The sequence below is a fragment of the Sphaeramia orbicularis genome, chromosome 8 (genome assembly GCF_902148855.1).
Source record: "Sphaeramia orbicularis chromosome 8, fSphaOr1.1, whole genome shotgun sequence".
NCBI lineage: Eukaryota > Metazoa > Chordata > Actinopteri > Kurtiformes > Apogonidae > Sphaeramia > Sphaeramia orbicularis.
Genome location: NC_043964.1, coordinates 28,173,285 through 28,195,918, shown reverse-complemented (window position 1 = coordinate 28,195,918; position 22,634 = coordinate 28,173,285). Strand labels below are relative to the sequence as shown.

The 22,634-nt window shown below is 40.1% G+C and overlaps 1 long non-coding RNA gene across 1 annotated transcript in view; it reads left to right on the top strand.

The window, feature by feature from the left end:
- Positions 1-260: 260 nt before the first annotated feature.
- LOC115424743 (uncharacterized) overlaps positions 261-22,634 on the top strand; it is a 68,995-nt gene continuing 46,621 nt past the window's right edge. Inside the window, exon 1 of the long non-coding RNA XR_003936129.1 lies at positions 261-845. This is a non-coding gene — a long non-coding RNA (uncharacterized LOC115424743). The remainder of the gene's footprint in view (positions 846-22,634) is intronic.

The window sequence follows — 22,634 nt, the reverse complement described above, 5'->3', positions numbered from 1 at the left end:
ACTTAAAAAAATAATGGAAAGTGTTTTTTTTTTTTTTTTTTTTAAAGCTGTGAAACTCTTGTCCCATACAGAGGATTGGGTTTCAGGAGGATATTTAAAATATTACATGCTGGAGTTTTCAAAGGTTTACGTTTTTGCCATTGTTTTCATATCACCCATTTGGTAAACTTCATTTACCATCATGCTTTGCGCGTTACGTCACCTGAGTGCAACATGTGCTGCGCTGCTTTGCTACAACTATGGCTCAGTGTGGCTCCGGCTCTTGATGGAAGCGCATCGTACCAGGACAGAGACGGCGTTTGGAGCTCCAGCAGGGACTATCGTTACTCTGGACCATTGAAAGAACCCGGACTTCTTTTACTCCCAATAGGAAATAATCACAAGTATCGATCTGATTGATTTTTGCCAAAACATACGGAACGTTACACGAGGATTCTTTGGGCGCGTTAAATGGATTAAATACGACTGTTCCAACACTGACACACGTGGAGGAGTTACTATTATTGGTCAAAGTGGATCATGTTGGCAGCAGCTGTTGGATTGAGACCCCCAGCTGTGGAACCTATTCATGGATATAAGGAAACACTGTCTGTTCCATGGGATGAGTGGAGCCCATTACGCGTACTGCCCAGGTCCTGCTGTTGGACAAGTGAGGTTTTTTTTTTTGGACAACACGGGATACTTAACGCGTGGCCGGTGTCATAGAAAGGCCAATACAACGAAGTGCCTTGGGTTGGATTTTGGCACAATGAACGGAATATCCTGGGATGTATTTAGAAAGCGATGCTCAGGAAACATCCAGGTGCAGCGTTTTGGATAATGTGCGTAAATCCATGATCCAGCAGGTACGTGGAAACGAGACAAAAATATTATTTATTATTATGGATACGTGTTGTTTCGTGGATCTCAGTCAGTGTCATGTAAACTAACGTGACCCCCCCCCCCCCCCCCCCCCCCCCCAGTTATAGAATAAAATAACGTCACCAGCTGTTATTTTACGCACAGAAATGTTGTGTTGGTGGCTGTTTTGAGCAAAGGTTGTGTTGTTATCTCCCTACACACCATTTGGCCTACATATTTACTACCGAATTATTCTGTTCACCCATGTGATTCCTCAGAAAGGTTTCTATTAAAATGGGTCTGCTGAGAGGGGCGTGTTTGGTCTAGTCTGCTCCCAAATTCCCAGGTTCACCTGCTGTGTGCCACTGCTCCGTTATTCTCTGGGTTCGTTACGCGCGCATCTCTCTCAAAGCTGACTCAGACTTCTTCTTTTTTTTTTTTTTTTTTTTTTTTTTTTTGCATAAACACTGTCACTGATAAACATCCCATCCACAGTTGGATCAGCCCACAGACTCTAACCTGTTCTTCCGTGGACCATGCCATACACCTGCAGTGCCAGGTGCTCGCTGCCCATTCACAGACAGAGCCGTGGCTTGTCACAGGTTGTGAAAGAGCGAGCACAGCTAAATAAATGAACAGTGTGGATACAGTGTCCATAGAAAGAGCGCATGTAGTCCACCCACCTGTCTCACAGTGAGCCCATTCAGGTGAGAGTGAGTCTGAGATCTAACTTCTACAAGTGCTGCTGTGTAAGTGTCTGTCAGTCCTAAGGCTGCTGCTGCCAACCTGGGCTTTTACAATCACTCCTGTGGTTAATGCACAGGATGATGTTTAACTCTTATCATTTCATTATGTGGTCAGAATCATATGTGAGAAACAAGTGGACCTGTTCTACAAGATCTTAAATGATCACACCATGGCATTGCATTCATAGTAAGTGTGTGTTCATGCATGAACAGGAGTGAGGCTTCCACCCTCCTGAAGCATCTCCTCTCAGGTCTTATTCCTCAACTCCATCTACTTCCTCAGCAATAAAGAATTCCATCTTTTGTTGGGGCTGGGGACAGAGCCCCACTATATGTCCGTATACAGCACAGTGCACAGACCAAGACTCCCCCTCCTCCAACACAGCACCCCCCACACACCCCCTCCATTAAAAATCTTCTCCAAACAAGACCCCCTTTCTCCACTGAAGAGGGACCCTCTGTCTAATGCCAAGTGACTCTCATGGCCAGCATTGACGGTGGGACACTTGCTTCACAAAAGGAGCTGAAGTGTCAAATAAACTCGGTCAGAGCCCCCGACACACAAGAATTCCTTTATCTGGCACCCTGGGAGGCAGACAAAGACAGACTTTGTGTCAGTGAGCAGGCCTTGACTAAACACTAAGTCTTTTTTTTTTTTTTACTCCTCACAACTTCTGCCTCTTCTTCCTCCTCCTCCTTTTGTGGTTTGAATGACAGAGCGGGACCATGTCTGTTGACGTGACCCCACTCGCCCTGCATCTGTCCTGCATACGGCCAACATCACCCCTGCGCTGCACAATCCCCATGCAAACACAGATGTGCCTGTGCACACACCCCTAAACGCCCACTCCTCACTCCCTGCCAGACATCAAAGCTGGCAGAATATTCCAGTTTATGTGTTTTGCTCGAAAGCTGCTGTGACAGAATGAAGCTAAGATTAGTAAACCAGGAATTTACTTTTGCACAGGGTTGACTGTGCTGGCTGCGCTGTCATATGATATGCTTGTGGTGAACCGCATTAGAGAGCCACATACACACCGGGGTCAGCCTCACTTACAAGCCTGTATTTACTCAGCTTGACATTTCCTTGATACTTTCTCATCACTGGAAACTCTTGGTTCAACGCCACTGTCATCTCTATTACACTTGTCATAATTAAAAGTGAATTCTAGAGCAGATCAGGTTTACAAGTTCCAGATAATATTTGTTAGTTGATGAATGTGTCATAGCTTTAGAATGTAGGCATAAAGCTGCATTCAGGGTAGATCATTTTGGACTAAAACACACTCCTTCCATGCTAAAAATATCCTTCTTCAATAGAGATGTGAGGTTATAGTGTTAGAAAATGACCTCATGTACCAGTGAAACGCCTTCAAGACGAGGCTGAAGCACCCAGAGCTGCATCAGGCCCAAAGGCATGCTAATACAAGCCCGCCAGAGAGCGATAGTCCGCAGCAGCACAGTGGTTAAGGTAAACAGATCAAGTTGCTGTGGTCAAGTGTGTTAATGGTGTGTTTATGAGCTTAAGTTGAGTGGTGATTTATCATGTCTAAACCCGAGGCTCACCTCAAGACCCCGTCTGGCCCAGATCAAGCTCAAGATCTGGTGCGTGTGTTGTCACATAGCACACAGGTGACAACAGCAACTGAGCGCCGTGACCTACCATTGAACTGTGTCTATTATGTGTCATGACCGTTTCTGACCACCGAGGGGAAATGGAAAGTAACAGAAACATTTATTCCGAATAAATTACAGCCTGTTTTTGTAGTAAATGTGCCCTCAGCATTACCTCATCTAGGCTGCAGGACACAAAGCTCAGATTGCAGGAAAATATCCCTCCATCATTAGTGTCAGATAACCTTTTAATGAGTTCCATGAGAAATATTGGGGCGACGCGGGGCTGTGTATCTTTTCATATCGAGAACCGTTTGCACCCAGTTTGTGTGTGGGCGTGTGTGTTTAGAATGGGCTCTAAAGTTTGTCTGAACAGGAGAACTGTCATTTATTAGTAGTGCACGAACAATGGGGAGCTTGTCTCCAGGGTGGTGGGGGCCAGAGGGGGGCCAGAGGGGGCCGGTGGAGCCAGGAGAGGGTGGCCTGAGATTGGGCAGCAGCCTCTGACCAAGAACAAGCCCCTGTCTGATGGAGAGAACTGCTGACCCTTCCTGAGTAAAATGGCACCTTTGTTTCGAGGTGTATGTGTTTGTGCCTATGTGTTTATGTGTGTGTAAGAGGGAGAAGGAGAGAGGTTTTGAAAAGCTGGGAGCTCTGTGTAAAGTGTTTTCTGTGGGTGGATTTTTTTTTTCCTTTTTTTTTCCAATGATTTCCCCTCCATTTGTCATTTGTGTCTGTGCTGCCAGTTTGTGATGGATTCTCAGGGAAATGTGCAAGAAATGGACGCAAATGAAGTCATTCTTTGTGACACCTGTTTAGAAATGATGAAAAGTTTGGGACATTTTACATCGCTCAGGGATACATTTAATGACCAAAAACAGTGCACTAATCTACTCTGATTATACCAACATTTATCTCCTAATGATGCTCATGAGGAAAAGATGCTTTATAAAATGGAGGGAAATAAAAGACAGGAGGGTGGAGGAGTAAAATGCGAGGGGGGTAATGGCTGCAGATTGCTGATTTCCTACTGGGAAAACCACAACACAGAGAGCAGAGTGTGTTTTAGAGAGAGAGAGAAGGCGGGGAGGGGGGTGTTTCTCCTGCTTTGCAAACTCTCAGGAAGTTTGAGGCCCGGAGAGACAGACGGCCCATGCTTGAATGAGAGTGTGGCGGAGTGTTTTTGAGGAAGCGTGGATTCCTTAAAATGATGCCCTGGGGGTCTGAGGCAAAAAGCTGGTGCTATTGGATAACCCTCCTCCTGCACCTGGTGTTTAAACCTTCAGTTTACCTCACTGCCATGTGGCCTGTCGTTACGTATTGAGGGGAAAAGCGGTCCTTTCTACCCCAGACCTCACATCGAAGCGCCTCTCCGAGCTGAAAAAGCTCAGGAGAAATTCAGAGTAAGAAAGGCGAAAGAAGGATGGGCGGTCAATTTTTCCCAGCATGCTCTGTCTCGACCCCCACCCACTCTCCAGAGTAAACAGCGAAGACACACAGTGCAGCACAGGGGCATCTCTGTCAAGCCGGACACAGACAGACAGCACTCCATTCAGGTCCTGCCACAGGAAGGCTGCATGCACCACCCACCTGACTACAAAGACACTATGGATCTGCAGGACACAAGTAAATAAGAGATGCTCAGAGCGGGCTGCAACCGGGCTGCTCAGACTTGAATGCAAACAGGTGAGGTCAGGGTTTTAGCAGAGAAGGGAAGTGTGTGTTTTTACCTGTGGAGTTATTTTTCAACGAATGTATTTTCAGGTGTTTCTGCGTGTAAGGCATCTTCATCAAAATGATCTCTTTTTTTTTTTTTTTTTCAGTCCCCAAATATTCCTTCTTCTGTTTTCTCTCAAACTGACCTCGCTTGTTCTTTCCATGCTTTCGTTTTGGAGGGAAAATTCCTTTTCTTTGTGCTCCCCTGCTCCCAAATGTCACATTCCACCAAACCTGTGACCACATTCAACCTCACTATTTCTGGGTGTGGGTTGCCATGGCAACGTCACTGCGAGTCACACCTACACAAGTGTAAGCCATCCTCATTCAGGATGTGGGCCGCTCTCATTCGATCCTCTCTTTTACTCCTCTTCCCCTTTTCTTTCGTTCACAGCGGGGAAGGATAAAGGAGACATTTTCAGTGTGAAGAGGAGCGTGAAATTTCCTGTGTGACCTCCCTGGGACACAGCAGACCACCAGGCTCCTTAGCCTTAGACTCTGTGTGTGTGTGTTTGTGTGTGTGTGTGTGTGTTAAATCCTGCACTTGTTGATGTCCGTGTTACACTGACAGCTTTTAGTGCATGTCTGGTTTTACTTGCTGTTTAAAAGCAATTAAATGAGTGTGATTAAAGTCGATTGTTAAGGATTTTAGCATCATGTTGTTTAGAATGGTGTGTATAAATTATCCTGTCCTATAAAAGCGAGGCTGCTGTGAATAGAAGGCAGTTGCTCCTGTATTTGCTAAGCTGTCGTGGTTAGTCCTGAGGGAATGACAGGCGGCCAGTAGAAGTGGTTGTCAGTGTCTTTGACCGGACACCCAGATAAACTGACAATAACAGCGGTCATTATTCTGTCAGTGCCAAAGTGTTGTAATGACAGCTTTAAAAGACTGGAGGCCGTCCAGACATCAGGTTGTCATCACAGAGCGCGGTCCACAGGGTTCAGAGATGTGCAGACTTTTCTGCGGGCAGCAGCTGATTACATTCTGTGTCTCTTCTGAAAGGATTCAAATAAAAGACAGGCTGTCTCTGTTGTGTCAGTTATGGCTGCAGGTGATGTAGAAGTCAAAGTGGTTCACTTCAGAGATGCCTCTGCTTATAAGGTGACACATGTTTTAGACTCTGCTGCTCTCTAGTGGACTTAGTCTGCAATGACAGATTATAGATTTATATATTTACCAAGCTGTATTTACCCACTTGGCCACTAGGGGAGTATAGGGCCAATGTAATGTTATGTGATGGGGAAAAAAAGTACACAAGAAACCACATGCATTTGTAATATATTGCATTATGAATCACTCCTAACCCCTTTAGCCGGCGGGCCGATAGGGCTAAAAAATTATATTAGGGCTAAAAAATTATATTAATATTCATCTACTATAAAAATATAATAAATCAGGACAATGGATGTTTTTTTCAACTTTTGCTCAAAGTTTAGACCCTAATGTTAATAAAAGTACATCAAAAGTGTATTTTAGCGCAAACTTTAATGTTCAAACATGATTTTTAATCTCTGTGGGGTGAAATATATGCTATTAAAAATCTCCGACATGAACAATTAATTAATGCTAATCATCGTGAAATCCAGCCGAAAAAAAACAGGCGAGGATAAAAAATTCTAATTTCTCTTTTAGTTTGTTACAGTTTACTCAGGTACAGTAATAGATACAATATTTTAGACAATGGGAATAGATTCTGTGAGGTCTCTAAATGTCCATAGACACCAAGAACATCCGTATGAACCTTATTATTGTGAAGTAATTCTTCATTTACTTTGGGTATGTCTTTTTAGGCGTTTTTCCCCGGAAAATATGGTCAGAGTTAAACAGGTTAAGTTATTGAACTATGTCAGGTATTGTTCCTGTCTTAAACCCACATGCTCTCTTCTGCACATGTACTGTTCTGTCCAGGTCAAAACTGGATGTTTCTGCAAGATAATGCAACATCCAGGTCATGACATGTTGAGACTGTTAAGAACTTAGTTTTGTTAGTTAGTTAGTTAAGTTTTATTTCGAGCACATACAATCATCACAAAGAACAATACAACGCAAACAAACAAAATGACCTGCACTCATAAAGGAGGGGGAAGAAGTATAACTTATAGACTCCCACCCCCTTTTTATAAATTCATAATTAAATTGATTCCTCTTCTTTTGTCAACACACTTTTTAAAAAAAGGTATTTATTTTTTTTGACATTTTTGCTATAACGCAAAGCATCCATGTACCATTCACCAAACACTTTTTTAGCCACCTCACACACAATCAGGTTTGTATAATCAATATTTTTTAATAGATAATATAATATTATATGCACTTTATATACGTAGTATAATATTTACAGGCATTTTAATTATTTACAACAAATTTACAACAAATACAATCATTACTAAATGTGTTAATATCTCCTAATCACAATAGTCTGTGTTAATTGATTACAAAAAGTGTAGTTATTTTTTTCTTGTTAACAATGACTAAATAAATAAATGCATTTATTGGTGTATCTGATGCAGTCACATCCTTTGAAACACAAAACAGATTTTTCTGCAAGTATTTCTTTCTAATATTTTAGATTGATTTAAAACTTTTTTTCCATTACTGTATAGTTACTCACTTGCAGTCTAAATAAAGACACCATCACAGTAAACAGTTTTACAATATGTTTGATTCAGCCTTATAAAAGTATAATGCATCTAACTTTATGTAATTAAATGAATGTGTCACGGTTCATAATAAGATCCCAAATAGTAACGCAAAGAAATTCATTCAATTCAAATTCAATAAAAGGAATGCAGAAGAAACAAGAACTGTATAAACGTATTACTCTTATTCCAGTATATTTAGATGTGATATAGTTTGACAAGGCAGGTTCTAAAGTTAAAGGAAATTTAAGTTTTTTGGCAGTTATAGTCATTTTTTGTCAAAGAATTCTTCAGCATTATGAGTTATTGCACTGAAAAACATCACATAAAATCCAGAACTGGGAGGATATTTTCATTTTATATCTATATCTATAATATTTGATTTATATTCCTGACTTTAGTTTTGAACATAGAAACTTCTATTTGTTTTTTGTACTTATTGTTGATATTCATTGTTTGTTTTTCCATATCAGACAATTTTATTATTCATAGTTTATAGTACGAGTGACAGTATTTACATTGAAATTGCATCCACTTTACCCTAGGTGACTTTGAAACAAGTGACGTTTTAAAATTTATTGTTGTGGTCAAAGAATTAATTTTCTACATATTTTATTTAGTATGTTGGTTATCATCTAAAGGAGTGAGGGTCTGCAATCTCTGACTGTCTATATCTGCATAAAACAGCCAATTAAAATCTAACAGCTCAACAATTAAAGCAATAGAACAAAAAATGAAAGAATAAAGAACGAATATTGAAAGAGCGAATATTGAACATAATCTTAAAACATTTACTTTAGTGCTGACAGATAAACTGCATCATAAATTACATCACTATCATCACAAGGCTAATGACTGTTTGGTGGTTAGTGGTTTGTTTTTTTTTATGCATCACAAGTCATATAATTATCACAGTACTCGTATCATTCAGACCTATTACAAACAAAGATGACCCCCCGCCCCCCCCCTTTTTTTTGGTCTTTGTACCATCTTTATTACATCTTTAAAGCATATTGCCTCTTCTCAATTATTAATTTGAAGTAAAACCAGCAATTTAACAAGATAATAATAATAAAATGTAACATATAACAGCTCTCACTTCTAATGTTAAAAATGCACACTAATGGGATCAGTTGATCATCACTGAACAATGTAAATTAAAAGGTAAAATTTTATTTATTTATTTATTTAGTTAATTTCTTTCTTTCTTTTTATGGGCTCAGCTGGCTGACAGGCAGCTGTCTGTACCGATAAGGCAGCAGCCGACACCAGCTGTACTCCCAGTCATCATTGCCCATTTTTCTGACACCTTTGCTTGCGTATCCTCTTTTATTTGGACATTTTACCAGGGAGTATCTCACACTACTTTTTTTTTTTTTTCTGAAATGTTAATTTAATTGCGATGGGGTAAAGAACATTGTCCTTCTGGTGGTTTTCTTTATGTCACCACTAGAGGTCACTGTTACTGCATTTTCCTGAGACATACCTGAGGAATTTGGTGCAGGCTGACTTACTTTGACAGTAACTGGTTTCTCTTGACTCTTTGGAGTTGAGAGCAAATAATTGTCATGTAAAAAGTTTATTTTATATGCCAGTTTGTCCTGCTTTGAGCTGGACTCAATGTAACATTACAGCCTTATTGTCCTCTTGGTGTGTAGGTTCTCAGACCACAGGAAACTACATTACCCACAAGGTGTCTCTTTTCCTTAAGACTTTGATTTATAAGAGGGTGTTGGTGTTTTTTATGTCATAGTTTTCTACTTTTGCTCTGACTTTAAGTTTTGTTTTTTTTTTTCCAGAAAAGAGAAAAACAAGTTTCAACATGTGCAATGAAAGTTGTCTTTGGTAAGAAGTAAAGAAAAAAGATAAAATGCACTCTGTTATAGTAAAGGGTTACCACTTTTATGTAATCCTACTGCTTTAACGTGTTTAGGGATTATCCATGTTTAAGAATATCACAATGAAATGGCCATCTATTGACTTTTGGATAGAAAAAATTAAAGAAGCTAATACTAACACAACTATATGCATCTAGCTGCATGTTTTGTTGCTTCATGTTCTGTTGCAATCAGATTGACCTGTTGTTAAAGCTACTCTGTGCTGCAGCAGATACCACCAGAGGAGATAGGTTTAGTACTATGGTTGTCCACTAGATGGCAATGTGGTAACATGAAACACAGCATCCTGAGGAGTCAAAGCTACTTAGCATGTGGAGGTAACCCTGTGATCTATGGAGTAATGGATGTAGATTGGCATTATTATCCTCTTATTGCCCCTCATTCTAGCTCATCTCTCTTTGAAGATCAAAGTTGCCGTGTACCTCTGTGTGTTTACCGACGCTGATAAACCCCGAGTGAACTTCAATAAAGCCAACTGCTCACTCTGTACATCTGTCGCTCCTGCCTGTTCCCAACAGCACACGTTGAAACGCTGTCGAACCACCAGAGTCAACAGTTGTGCGGCACTTCACGTTGATTGCTCAAAGTAAATCAACACAAGATTCAAGTGTAACGCCAGCAGAGTTGGGAGTATCATTCGGAGTATATAGCACTGTAGCTCAGCAAAGGGAAAAAAAAAAGAAAGAGGAGATGAATAAAACTCTGAAAAGGCCAAACAACTAGCAACCAGTCTGGCTGTGTGAATCATGATACGGAAACTTGGCAAGTTCTTTAGTTCTTTGTTGGCTTTATTCGTCTTCTGTGAACTTCAGACAGTATGGAATGAATGAGAGAAAGATACAGGCGACATAGTTCAAGAACAGGTGGGGCAGCTTGTGATTAGGTGACAGTCGGAACATGACTATAATGCCATTTACCGCTCAGTACGTACAGGTGTATGGTGTTTGTGTGTCTTGGCACTAGTACATGTAAATATTGAGCACATTTAGCAGAGGATTAACTCATGCAGCATGTTTTCTTTACTGCTTCGCGTACTTTGTTGAACTATTAAAAAGTATCAAATCGTCTCTATTTGTCTCCTTCCAATCCATGTGACCATTATTACATTACATTCTTGTCATCCGGGCCCCCCTCGAATTTATTTCCTTTAACAAACTCTATTTCGGGAGTTGTTTTGCTTCTTTGAATGGGTGCAGCCTGCCATTTTCTGTCAGTGTGCACACTACATTGTTGAATGTTGACCAATTTAGCTTCAACAAATCAGATTTTAGAGTATGTAGTAATTCAGGTTCTTGTCAGTTCCGGAGCATGGCAAGGAAAAGGGTTGTAATGGTGAGTAAATTGCACTTGTGTATTGTGCAACCGTGAGAACTTGTAGTATGAGTTGTATGTTTATGATTTTTTTCATATATAATTTTCATATGTGTGTATGTGTGGATGGGCCTTTAGTAACTAATGTGTGTACACTCGGCTGCTGCGAGTACATGACACTGCCCATAATAAAGAGTTAATCCTATATGTCCTTGTGCGTTTGTTACTCAGTGGACATTAAGCCACCTTGAGGAGTTCTGCTGCTTGTACACACACACACACACACTCACACACTCACACACAGCTTTGTGTATAACCTGTGTAATATTTCACACAGTCAGTGCAGTTCCTCCGGATGCCTCTTATCTACATCTTTTTTTCTGGCTGAAGCTAACGTGAAATTTCAAACTCAATGCTTATCTGCTCATACTATTTGCTTCTCTTCTCCGTTTTTCTTTTCATATATTTCATTTCTGTTTGTTCTCAGTGAAAGTGCGAGCCTGGCCGCCAACAGTTTGCTTTCAGGTCTTGGAAATCCTGTTGACACTAGCACTTGTGTCAAATCTCACTTCATTTCGGAGTGGCAACGGCACCCACAACACAAGTGAATGGTTGCAACACTCTTCCCAGCTGCTTATCTCTACCATCGCTTCTAAGCTTTTACAAAATTACTCATCTCTTCATAATAATCGATCATCTAAATCCTTCAGCAGCTTTTGATAACAGCTACCGCAGGCTAGCTGAACTCAAAACCTGATCAGGCTTGTCCAAAGTAGGCAGGCAGGTATTGTAGCAGCTCATTTGCCTTTAAGGAAGAGATCCATGTTTTTCCCAAGCTGTTGTTTGCTGCTGACGGTACATTGAGGTATGGCAGAGTGGGCTGAATGAGCAAGTCAAGGTGCAGCCTTGATACGAAGGAGGAAGTCTGAGCCTGTATCTGTCTAGTCGATGGCTCAGAAAACCCTCTGTCTACTGTTCAAGTTAATCATTGACACTACAGTTTGCCGTTCCTCTGTATTTTACACCCAGGCAGGTCAGGGTTTTTTGGAAAACATGTCTTCATTAGCTGCATTTTTCACATTTTAACCCTCACCATACATATTAGGTTTATGAATTAACCACATTTTGCAGCTGCACTATAAAACTCTACATGGTGAGCTTTTATCTTGCTATTTCTTCTAGTTCTGTGTCTTTGCTCCCTGTGGTTGATGTTAATAGGGTGTTGTTAGTGGCAGCAGCTCCTTTACAGCCTTGCTTAACATATCACCCCCCCACACCTCCCTCAATTCCACACTTTTTCACTCCTGAAGTGGGTAGCTTGCAATCCAACACCGGGCCTCCGCGGGTAACATTGGCACTGCCCCAATTAAAAACCAGGGGAAACCCTAGCGCAATGAAAATGAATAACTATGCCCCTTATGTTGCTACCCCCGATTGGCGCTCAATCAGCAGCGGTCTAATGGAGTGCACGTGTGGAGGGGCGAACAGCTGTAGAGGTTCTGCAGCTCAGCATAGATACACATGCGTGCACATACACCGTCAGGGAGGACATTAGCAGCAGCGCGCGACTGTTGTAAGCTTGGGTTTCAGTGTGGTGTAAGTAAGGGAGGTGGGTACGTATGTTTATGTGTGTTCCTGCGTTGGTTTACAAAGCCTGCACTCCTCCACTGTAAACTCTGCCAACCTAGCTTCTTCCAGACATCTGTCTCTGCCTTTCACAGACACACAAACACGCTCACATATACGCCTGCACCACCTTCGCAGTTAATCCCCAGCTCCGTACAAGCCGCAACTTGAAATCCAAATCCCGTCCCAAAATCTCTGCATATGAAAGAGTAATCCGCCTTCGAATATAATTACAACAGTGACATTTCTAAAATCAAGATCCACTGTATTAATTAGGGCTGTGTATTGGTAAGAATCTGGCGATACGTTACAAATCCCAATACTAGGATCATGATACGATATATCACAATATATCATGGTACTGTTAAGAAGGCAATTTTTTTTTTTTAATGATTATTTCCTGGAAGAATTGAATACACCAGAAATATGCACAAATACTAAACACATTTTTATTTGATCACAACAGGATCTGATGCTATATCACAAAATGTTCCTGTGTTCAAACTTAAATTCTGTTTTACAGACATTACAGTTTAAGATCCTGTTCAAATGTTCATATTCTTTTAGTTCAGAACTAACATCAGAGCATTATTTTAGTTCAATCCCAACAAAGGAACTAACATCATTTAATAAGAGTGTTAAATAATAACAAACAAAAAAGAAAAACAAAAAAGCCAAAAATGAACCTCCACAATATCTGCATTTGAATAAATACCTAAAAATATCGATACAGTACTTTTAAATATCGATACAGTATTGTGAAATGAATTATCACAATATATTGCAGAACCGATATTTTCTTACACCCCTAGTATTCATTGCGTTGGTGTGTTCCGAGCAGCCTGTAAAGACGGGGTAGGTATTTGGAAGTATTTCTGTCAAAGTAGCCAGTTTCACATGTTTATTGTTGACGGTGGCCTCGAGGACACGGCAAAGGTCACGCAGGTGAGGCCGGACTTTTCCAACGCTACCCAGAACTGTGGCGCCACGCATCAGACCAGCTGGCGGTCAAACAGAAGGCCGGGTCCGGTCTGACTCGAACCAGAGAGGAGAGAGCAGATTGAGTCTAGGTTTTGGAAAATGTGAGTAGAGTGGTCAGGGACCTGGTGGTTACGGATGGCAAAGTTCCCTCCTGCCGGCTGCCAGCTTATCGGCTTTAACGATGCGAGTGAGCGATGGCCAGTCCCTCTGCCTCCTGGGTCCTCACGTCCTTCATGCCCGCCAAAGTACCGAGAATGGCAGCGGCACACCAATAAAGCCCCACATGGTACTGATTGCAAAGTATTAAAGTTCCCTTTACCCCGCTCATGTTCACCCATTCACTGAATCATGAAGATCAAAGAAATTGGAACGGCATAGCACATTTGCTAATCTTCAGGCCTCAAATGTCTTGCTTACTCAAATTGCCACGGTATAGATTTCTTTAATCATTTAAAGAACAGTTCAGAGCCAGGTTTGTTAAAATAATATAAACACTATCCCTAGGGCTGCACTGCTTTTCCGATAAACAGTTTTTTTTTTGTTTTTTTTTTTTTTTGATTCGGCTTTTTTCTTGCCTTGTTTTCGCCGGTGAATTCTTTGCCGCGGGACACTTGAGGGTGAAATCGTTTGCCAGTCCCCTTCCTACTGTAATTTTCAACCAACCTTCCCTATCACCTCCTCCACTTCACTCTTTGAATGAGCTGTTTTGGAACGAGCTCCAGGGGCAGCATTCATTTAAGAGGCAGATATAAACAGGCATTAAAAGGCAGCGTGGTCTTAATTAGCTGAAGCTGCTCATATGTTTGGTGTGATTGTGTAATGTTTATACTGCAGTGTGTGTATGTGTGTATGTGTGTGTGTTTAGGAGAATATGCATGCTGTGTCAGGCCACTGTGCTAATCACCTAGCTGGAGTTTTACTGCCTTATGCAATGTTACAACGATACTGAAATGAACGTGAAGATACCAAAAGACTTTTTCTGTCTTTTCTCTATTATTTTTCTTTTTTTTTTTTTCCCTTTTTTACTTTTTCCACAATGTGAAAAATAAGGAACATTGATAACAACAAATGTCTTGCAGATTTGCTGAGGCTTCCCTCCATAAAGGCTTTGTTGAAATGTGTAACTTGGTTTTCATATTGGATGGCTGTTTTGTTCTGGTTTCTGTGGAAGGCAACAGAAAACACATGAGCTGGCAGGGTGTATGAAGCAGTGTGTTTTAATCCGTGGAGTACAAACTGCATGTGTATGTGTATGTGTGCTCCTTACGTCTATGTCAGGGACCCTGCGATGATTATGAAAGCAAAATAACTGTCTGCAGTGCTACATACTCCCATGCGGTACAGTAATGCTATGACATTTGTCCCAGTCATAAACCCATAAAAACACCTTACGATGTCTGGGTCTGTGTAACCGGCTAGCTATTAAGCTGTAAAGCACTATTGTGAAAACCTAGATTGAACAGATATAGTCGAGGATAGTGCTGCAAAGATGAAAAGGGTTGTGCTTAGCCATACTTAATAAACCTAGAGTGGGCTTGGTTTTTACCGGTAAGCACACGGGGAAATTCTTTGAATTCCCCGGCCTCACACAATCACTCTACTTTTGCCGCCTTGCAGCCAAAACCTCTTGCTTCATGGACATGTTTGTGGTGCATTTGATGTCACAGGGAATTTAATTAGTTCCTCAAAGGAGCAGCTACACTTTTTTCCCCCGTATCAGATATTTCTCTTTAACCATTTATAGGGCACTCATAGAAATACTCCAACCATAGTCTGTTATTGCAGGACATAACACGACTTTATTACTTTTGTGAAACTTTTCAAATTTTTTTATTGTTACGTAGAAAATCAAGGCCAGTGAAGTTACCGAATTTGGTTCCTTTCCCATTATGTGGCAAAAAAATCCAAGAAAAACACATATAATGGGAAAGGAACATGTATTTTAGAACATTAGAACATCACTTTTAAAACATTACAACAACATAAGTGCTGATTCAGACACCTGTCAACATTCAGTCGCGGAAAAAATTATTAGACCACCCTTGTTTTCTTCAATTTCTTGTTCATTTTAAAGCCTGGTACAACTGACGGTACATTTGTTTGGACAAATACAACAAAAAATAGTTCATAAGGGTTTAATTTCAGAGCTGATTTCAATCCATTGTCCATGGTTTTCTTGATAATAACCAAAATCACTTCAGTTCTTACATCAATAGCTATGGCATTGTACTGCCAAAAACAGTGTTTTTAGGCACTAGCGGCATTGTACCCACAGTTCCTTGTTCGATAGCACCCTCCCGTGGTGCAACAGCGGCATTGCACCCAAACGCCCTCTATATTCCGTGTTTGCAACATAGATCGGACATCAATGGGATGGACACTGGACACGGGGCGGGGCCAAAACATGCATGATATAGTAGGATTCCATGTTTTCTTTTCTGTCTGTTTTAGTCACATGATACACACAGGAGTTAGCACTTGATCGCATTATCATTGTTTTTATAACTTTTGATGGTCTAATAATTTTTCCGCGACTATCAGTTTGAACATCCTTCCTTACATTAGTACCATTACTAGGGATGTAACGATATGGAAATTTCATATCATGGTTATTGTGACCAAAATTATCACGGTTATCATTATTATCGTGGTATTGTTGAAATTGTGCTCAAAATGTTCAGTAAGTACTAAAATACACACACTGAAATAATTTAACCAAGTTGTCTTTTGAAAAAATAAATAAATAAATAAATAAATAAAATAATAGACACAATATACTTTCTGTTGGCAGAAACATTCAAATATTAACATGTAAACATCAAACATACATATGTGCATTAACTCTTTCATGCATACTGGTCACTCCAGTGGACAGCTTTTCTACAGCTGTTCTCTTATATATTCATGGATTTTGTTGTTCTTTTCGTTGTTTTTTTGTTTGTTTTTTTTACACATATCTTTATTAAAGTTTTTAGACACTACATATATTTTATGACATGAATTGGTTACACTATGTAGATCTCTCCTGAGCATAAACCCCCAGAATCACAAGCCCTCCCCATAGTTTTCACACAATTTTTCAGTAAATACATGTTTCTGTGCGTCAAAAATTAAACGTGTGGTGTCCAGCTGAGTGGACATTTTTGCAACTTCATGAAAAATAGGTTCATACGATTTTTTTTATCATTATTTTTGTAATGTATTTTTTACATTTTTTAAATAATTCAATTTTTTTTTTTTTTCCCAGAAGAAAATTTTCAATCGCATTGTTTTTTTTTTTATGCCTCAAGAGGAATAAAAACACTCAGGAAAAAAATTTGATTAAGGTTCTCATAATTTGTGCATGAAAGGGTTAAAGATGTCACCTTATGGCCATTGTTTGACCATTTTCCATTCCATCTTTTCATAGATAGATCAATAGATGGATAGATATACATTGCAAAGTGACATGTGCACCTGGAATGCTGCAGTTTCTCCAGGAAATGAGCAGTACCATGAGTTTTCAAACTGTGGTAATCAAACACAGTTATCATGATAATTAGAATTTAAACGGTAATACTAACCATCAGGAATTTTACCGCCGGTAATCGTTACGTACCTAACCATTACTTCATGGTACCAAACAAAGCAGGTACACTCACTGTTCATGCAGAGGTGGACCTTACAGACCCTGTAGACCACATTGGACCTGAAATTGTTGACTCACTGCAACTGTTGCTGTCACTGTCTTGTAATGTGAATGTGTGCGGAAATGACCAAAAATAGTCACTTGCCCAATAAAGGGTTAAAGTCTGCACATTGGACTGACTCTAGACTCATATTCAGACTGTAATACACACATTTACCTTCAGGTTTTGCCCCGTAGGTGGGCCAGATCACACAATGGTCTCACCGTACTGGATGTCCTCCACATGTGTAAGTTTGGACACGCCACTCTCCTGCCTTTTTCCTTTGTCTTTCACCTCCTCTATCTATCTTTCTATAATTGTGTCCCAGACCCAGACATGTCCATAAATAAACGGGGTCTCCCTCTCCTCAACCAGACCCAAGCCATGTTTATGTTCAGGCTTGTGTTGGGGGGCCATCTGGACCACTCCAGCTGCCTCGCTGCTTCTCTCTGGGCTCAGGTGGAATCAAGATGTGCCACCAAACACCAGCATCTGCCTGACGGAGGTTTACAGGTTTAAAACAGAATCGCTGGGTCATTTACGACATAGCACAGACAATCCTTAACCCAAGTCCTGCACATTTGGTCATAGAAATGTTCAGTGTTTGTACAATTTAGCAAAAAAATTCACGTCTCTCTAGATGTTTTTCTTTTTGGTTTACTTGTACCTTTTTGTTGATTTAATTACAGTAAAACACAGAGTATACTTTACAGCCAGGACAGCTTACCCCTCCACTTCCTTCTTCCTTCTACTTCTCCTCACCAGAGAGAAAGTGAAAGAACATTTTTCAAGATGGACAGTGGAGGAGATTTTTGGTTTATTTACTCAGGGCTGAATGTGGTCCTCTGGTCTTCATTTCATTTAGTCCAGGAGCCAGGCTATTAAAACTAATGAACACTTATTACCCCAGGTTGGATCCTGAGCTCCTTGCTAAACATCCCTTCTGTAGCTGTTTGTTTTACTTGTACCTGATTGTTCAAACAGAGCAGTAAAGCATGTGGTTGAGCCTTTGCCTCTGGTCTTTACAGGTTGTCTCATAAACAGGCTGATCTATGATATGTGATTGGACACGAGAGCCACAGTTTTTATATGAGCAAACATGGGTGGTCTTCGCTAATCACCCTGGATTCTTTTTTTTTTTTTTTTAATACCATAATGTACAATCTGATTTCTATGTATAAGCTACAAATACAGTTAAATAACGCATACTAAGCCTCATTATTAGAAAACAAAACTTTTATTTCTCAACAGGCTGTTTTCTTTAACCGAACTGTGTGCATTTTTATGTCCCTTGTCTCGTTGTTGGGGAATGACAGCTTTTTTTTTTTTTTTCCTCAGTATCAACACATCTGCTTTGCAAATGTGAGGGCACAGAGAGACATGAATTCCTCTAAGCTCAGCTGAAAGTTTGATGCATTGTGATGTTTAACGATGCTGACATTAATGATGGCATGTGTTTGTTTTTCAACATTTCATAGTTTGCAAAGGCAGAAGTAAAAATCTACATATCCACACCTCTGTTGGATGAGGTTTACCTTGTTCTGTCACAGCAGTTTTGCACCAAAATTATAAATAAGCCTCTACATGTCTTTGTATGATTACATTTAGATGGTCGACAGTAGGGCTGCACGATATTGGAAATATAATAAATTGCGATTTTTATTTTTTTTATTTATTTTTTTTTTAGCCCTGCAATATATCCTATTGTGAAAAAATACTCAGGAGGATATAACAGCTGTGTGGTGCCCACGTAAATGGTCAAACAAATTAGTTGTGTTACGTCTCGTGTCGTCACAGAACACGTGTTTCAGTATCATCCTTCTTGTAGCTGAAATAATTCCAGATAACTGATATTGCTTTTCTTTTTGGCACCAAGTTTTCATTTTCATTGATTTTTTTCTTGTTCATTGCTCATTTTGTCAATATTGTTACCAGCCACTCACTCCATGTGCAGGGGGCGTGGTCTGCTTCGGCAAACTGATTAAGAACGATTGTGATTGGTTTATACCAGGGGTGTCAAACTCATGTTAGTTCAGGGGCCACATACAACCCAATATGACCTGCAGTGGGCCGGATGATTAAAATAATAACACAATAATACATAAATAATATCAATTCCAAAATTTGTAAGTCCAATTTCTATGTTTTAGAGTGAAAAAAGTAAAATTATATTATCAAAAATTTTACATCCTTTAAAAAAATGTGGAAAACATGAACAACCATGACCAAAATGAAATGTATTAAGAAAAAAAGTGCAATTTTAACTATTTATGCCATTATTTGGCCTTAGCTTCTCAATTTCACATGTTTATTACGTACAGATCACTGTGGATCTACAAATACACAAAACATTTAATAACAGAATATTGGTAAAATTACTGTTAATTCTCTTCAGACATTTCAGGTTGTTCATATTTTTTCAGGTTTTTCCCCATTTTTTTGTAAAAGGCTAATATGTAAATGTTAACATTTTTGTGTAATTTTACTTTTTTTACACTAAAACAAAGAGATAAAAATGTGGTTTTCATTATTTATAGTTTATTATGATAATATTTTACTGGTCTGACCACTTTAGATGAATTGACCTAAAATTATTTTGACACCCTTGATTGTTAAGTGTTCAGTGTAATTTTTGTGTTTCACTAATTCATCCCGCAGGCCGGACTGGACCCTTTGGCGGGCCGGTTTTGTCCCCCGGGCAGCATGTTTGACACCCCTGGTTTATACTTTTATAAGTTTATACTTCTTCCCACTCCTTTGTGACCATGCAAAATTCAGACTTGCATGTACTTGAAAATAGATTCTGTTCATTTAAATGCTATTTTGTTTTTGTTGTATTTTGTTTTGTTTTATTTTATTTGTTTCTTTGCATGTTCAAAATAAATCACTAAGTTAATAACTAAATTGGTGGATTGCTGTGTGCAGTGTGTGTCAGGTTAAAATTAGATGAGAACAAGTCGAGTTCATTTGCCTCCTACATTGCAGGACCTGCGATGTGACTATTGCGCACACGTACATTGCGACGTCGATGCTCAAACAATATATTGTGCAGCTCTAGTCGACGGTCAATCCAGCATCCAAGTGATTTATTTTATAAGCGTGTTCTTTTAAAGGACATGCTGTGCCTCTTATTTATAGCGCAGTAATTGATTTTCATGTTTGTTTCAACGCCACCAGGGTTTACCGGTTTGATGGCTTTATAATTGTTTGCTGATCACCAGGTGTCAGATTGAATATTATAGTGGTAACTGACTGATACTCCAGTGAGTCTATTACATCTACACTGTGTTTGCGTTTGCGTCTCCATGTGTTAACCTATGTGTATTTGCAGATACCGCAGCGTCAATGTGTCACCGCAGATCCTCAGTGGCACTATAGTAGAGTTACTGAGTGACACATAAAAGTGCGTATTTCTCTCTCTGCAGACCTTTGTGTTGAATAAATCAGCCCGAAACAGCTCAGGTATTGTTGAGGGATGGCAAGAGCCCTTTCTTCTGACTCCTCTCCCGACACTTGTGGTTTTAAATATGATACGTGCATACGGAAAGCATGGTCAAATAAACAGCGTGTTAAGTTTCCCCATGTCTGTACCAATCTGTCAAAAAGAGATGGAGCTCAACTTTCACCCCCCCTCATCCCCCCTCACGCTTTCTCCCCCTTTTTGCTTCGCCCCAACCCAACCCTTCCTGCTACCCCACCGCCTCTGTCATCCCAACATGGAATTTCCCTGGAGTCAGAGTTGGACATATCTACTTGTTTTAACCTAATTAAATATTGTCAGAAGGCATGCCAGTTAATAGGACCTTTTGTTTGCCGAACACAAGATAAAAGATACGTACAGTGCAGAGAAAGAGAGAGAGAGAGGGCTAGACAGAATAGAATGATAAGCCAGAAAATAAGAGGCAGATTGAGGGAGGAACACATTGAAAAGAGAAAAAAAAAAATTTCCTGTGTGCTTTTTTGCCACTGAGATTACCTCTGCACCCTGAGGAGGAAGCATATCAGCCTGAAATCCTATATGATGAAATTAAAAGGTAGGGCTTCACGGGCTGCCATGTCTAGGTCAAAGCAATGGTTCGAACACTCTTGTATTACATTTCACTTAGCATGCTATCATTGTAAAAATCTGTAATTAGATATAGAACACAAGGCACCACACCTATAAATCTAGTACAATTATAAAGGCCTGTGTTGGCTTGATACTAGGACTCCACCTACGTCAGTGGCACAGCTGGCACTTTGCGACTGTACTCACAGGTTATAGACTATATCAGTCCCCGTTGTACTTAGTCATTCTACAGCTTCGCTCTAAAAAGTTTGGAGATCTCACAGCACCACGAAAACCTCCTTTTACAAGCTCGTTCCCTTGTTTGTACTGAAAATCATAGGAGTGCACTGGCAGCTCGGCAAACAATGGAAAGAACGGATTAGAACATTACGGCATGACGTGATGACACAATATTTAGTGCACGAATAGGCCCTGGGCAACTGTGTAAAGTAACATAAAGAAACAGAGAGCAGCGGAGATGTGGGCCAAGCATTGTGAGTCCTGCTGCAGAGAACATGAAGACAGGCCTGTGGAAAGAGTTTCACATCCTCAGAGCGCTTTTACTGCAGCTACTTATGGAAGAAACTCTGAATGGTCACTGCAGGGGCCCTCCTCTGTTCTCTCCCAGGGAGAGGGTGCCTGATAGCGCAAGTTTTTCTTGGATGCCCCACAAAGTCTTCCCTCCTACCCTCCATACCTCTGAAGATGTATTTTTATCACGCAGCAGATGACAGGGGTAATCCTTTGGTGTCTTGCCGCCCCCCAGCTGACCGTCTACTTCCTCTTTTTGCTCTACTTTCCCCCTTTTCTTTCACCCCACTTATCAGCTAATCCTTCCCTGTATAGAACAGTCAATTAAGGAGCCCAGTTGATAGAAAACGAGACCATTTTAGATGCAAGGAATGTGTGAAAATGCACTGAATAGGGGGGTTGTGACTGGTCCTCCAACCAAAGAAAAGAGTGAAATGGAACCTTGCGGTCGGGCCGATTTAGCCAAGGCGAGTCTGCGTTTGCTTTAAGGGGTTAGACTGTTTAAAAGTGGCACAAAAATGGGGCTGAAATTTTTTACTAGTTATGTTGCACAAGTTGTTTTTGGGTTGTCACAATCAGACACTTTTCTTTTGTAACTGCAGCATGGCTGACCTCAGCATTCCTGACCTTTTATCTTGGATGCAGGAAAAAAAAAATGGCACAGCAAACACACATATTTGTACACACTTAGTTTCGGATCTGCTTAATACGATTAGACAGAAATGAACAAGCTTATGACGTGGCCAACAAACAACAAAAAAAAAAAAAAGTGTGATCAGGATCCTCAGTTTTAAAGGTTTTGTCGTACTCAGAAAAATGCAACTTTCACAAGAGTTTTCATTCAACATTTCAAAATACACCTTTAGCTGTAGACATTTTGTTAACCCTTAAAGACCTGGATCTATTTTTGTGGTGACTTCCAAAAGAATTTTTCCTCTACATTTAGCCAATAGAAAATGGCAACTTTTCATCATTAAGTATATATTACCTCTAGTTTTCAGTGAAAATTAGGTAT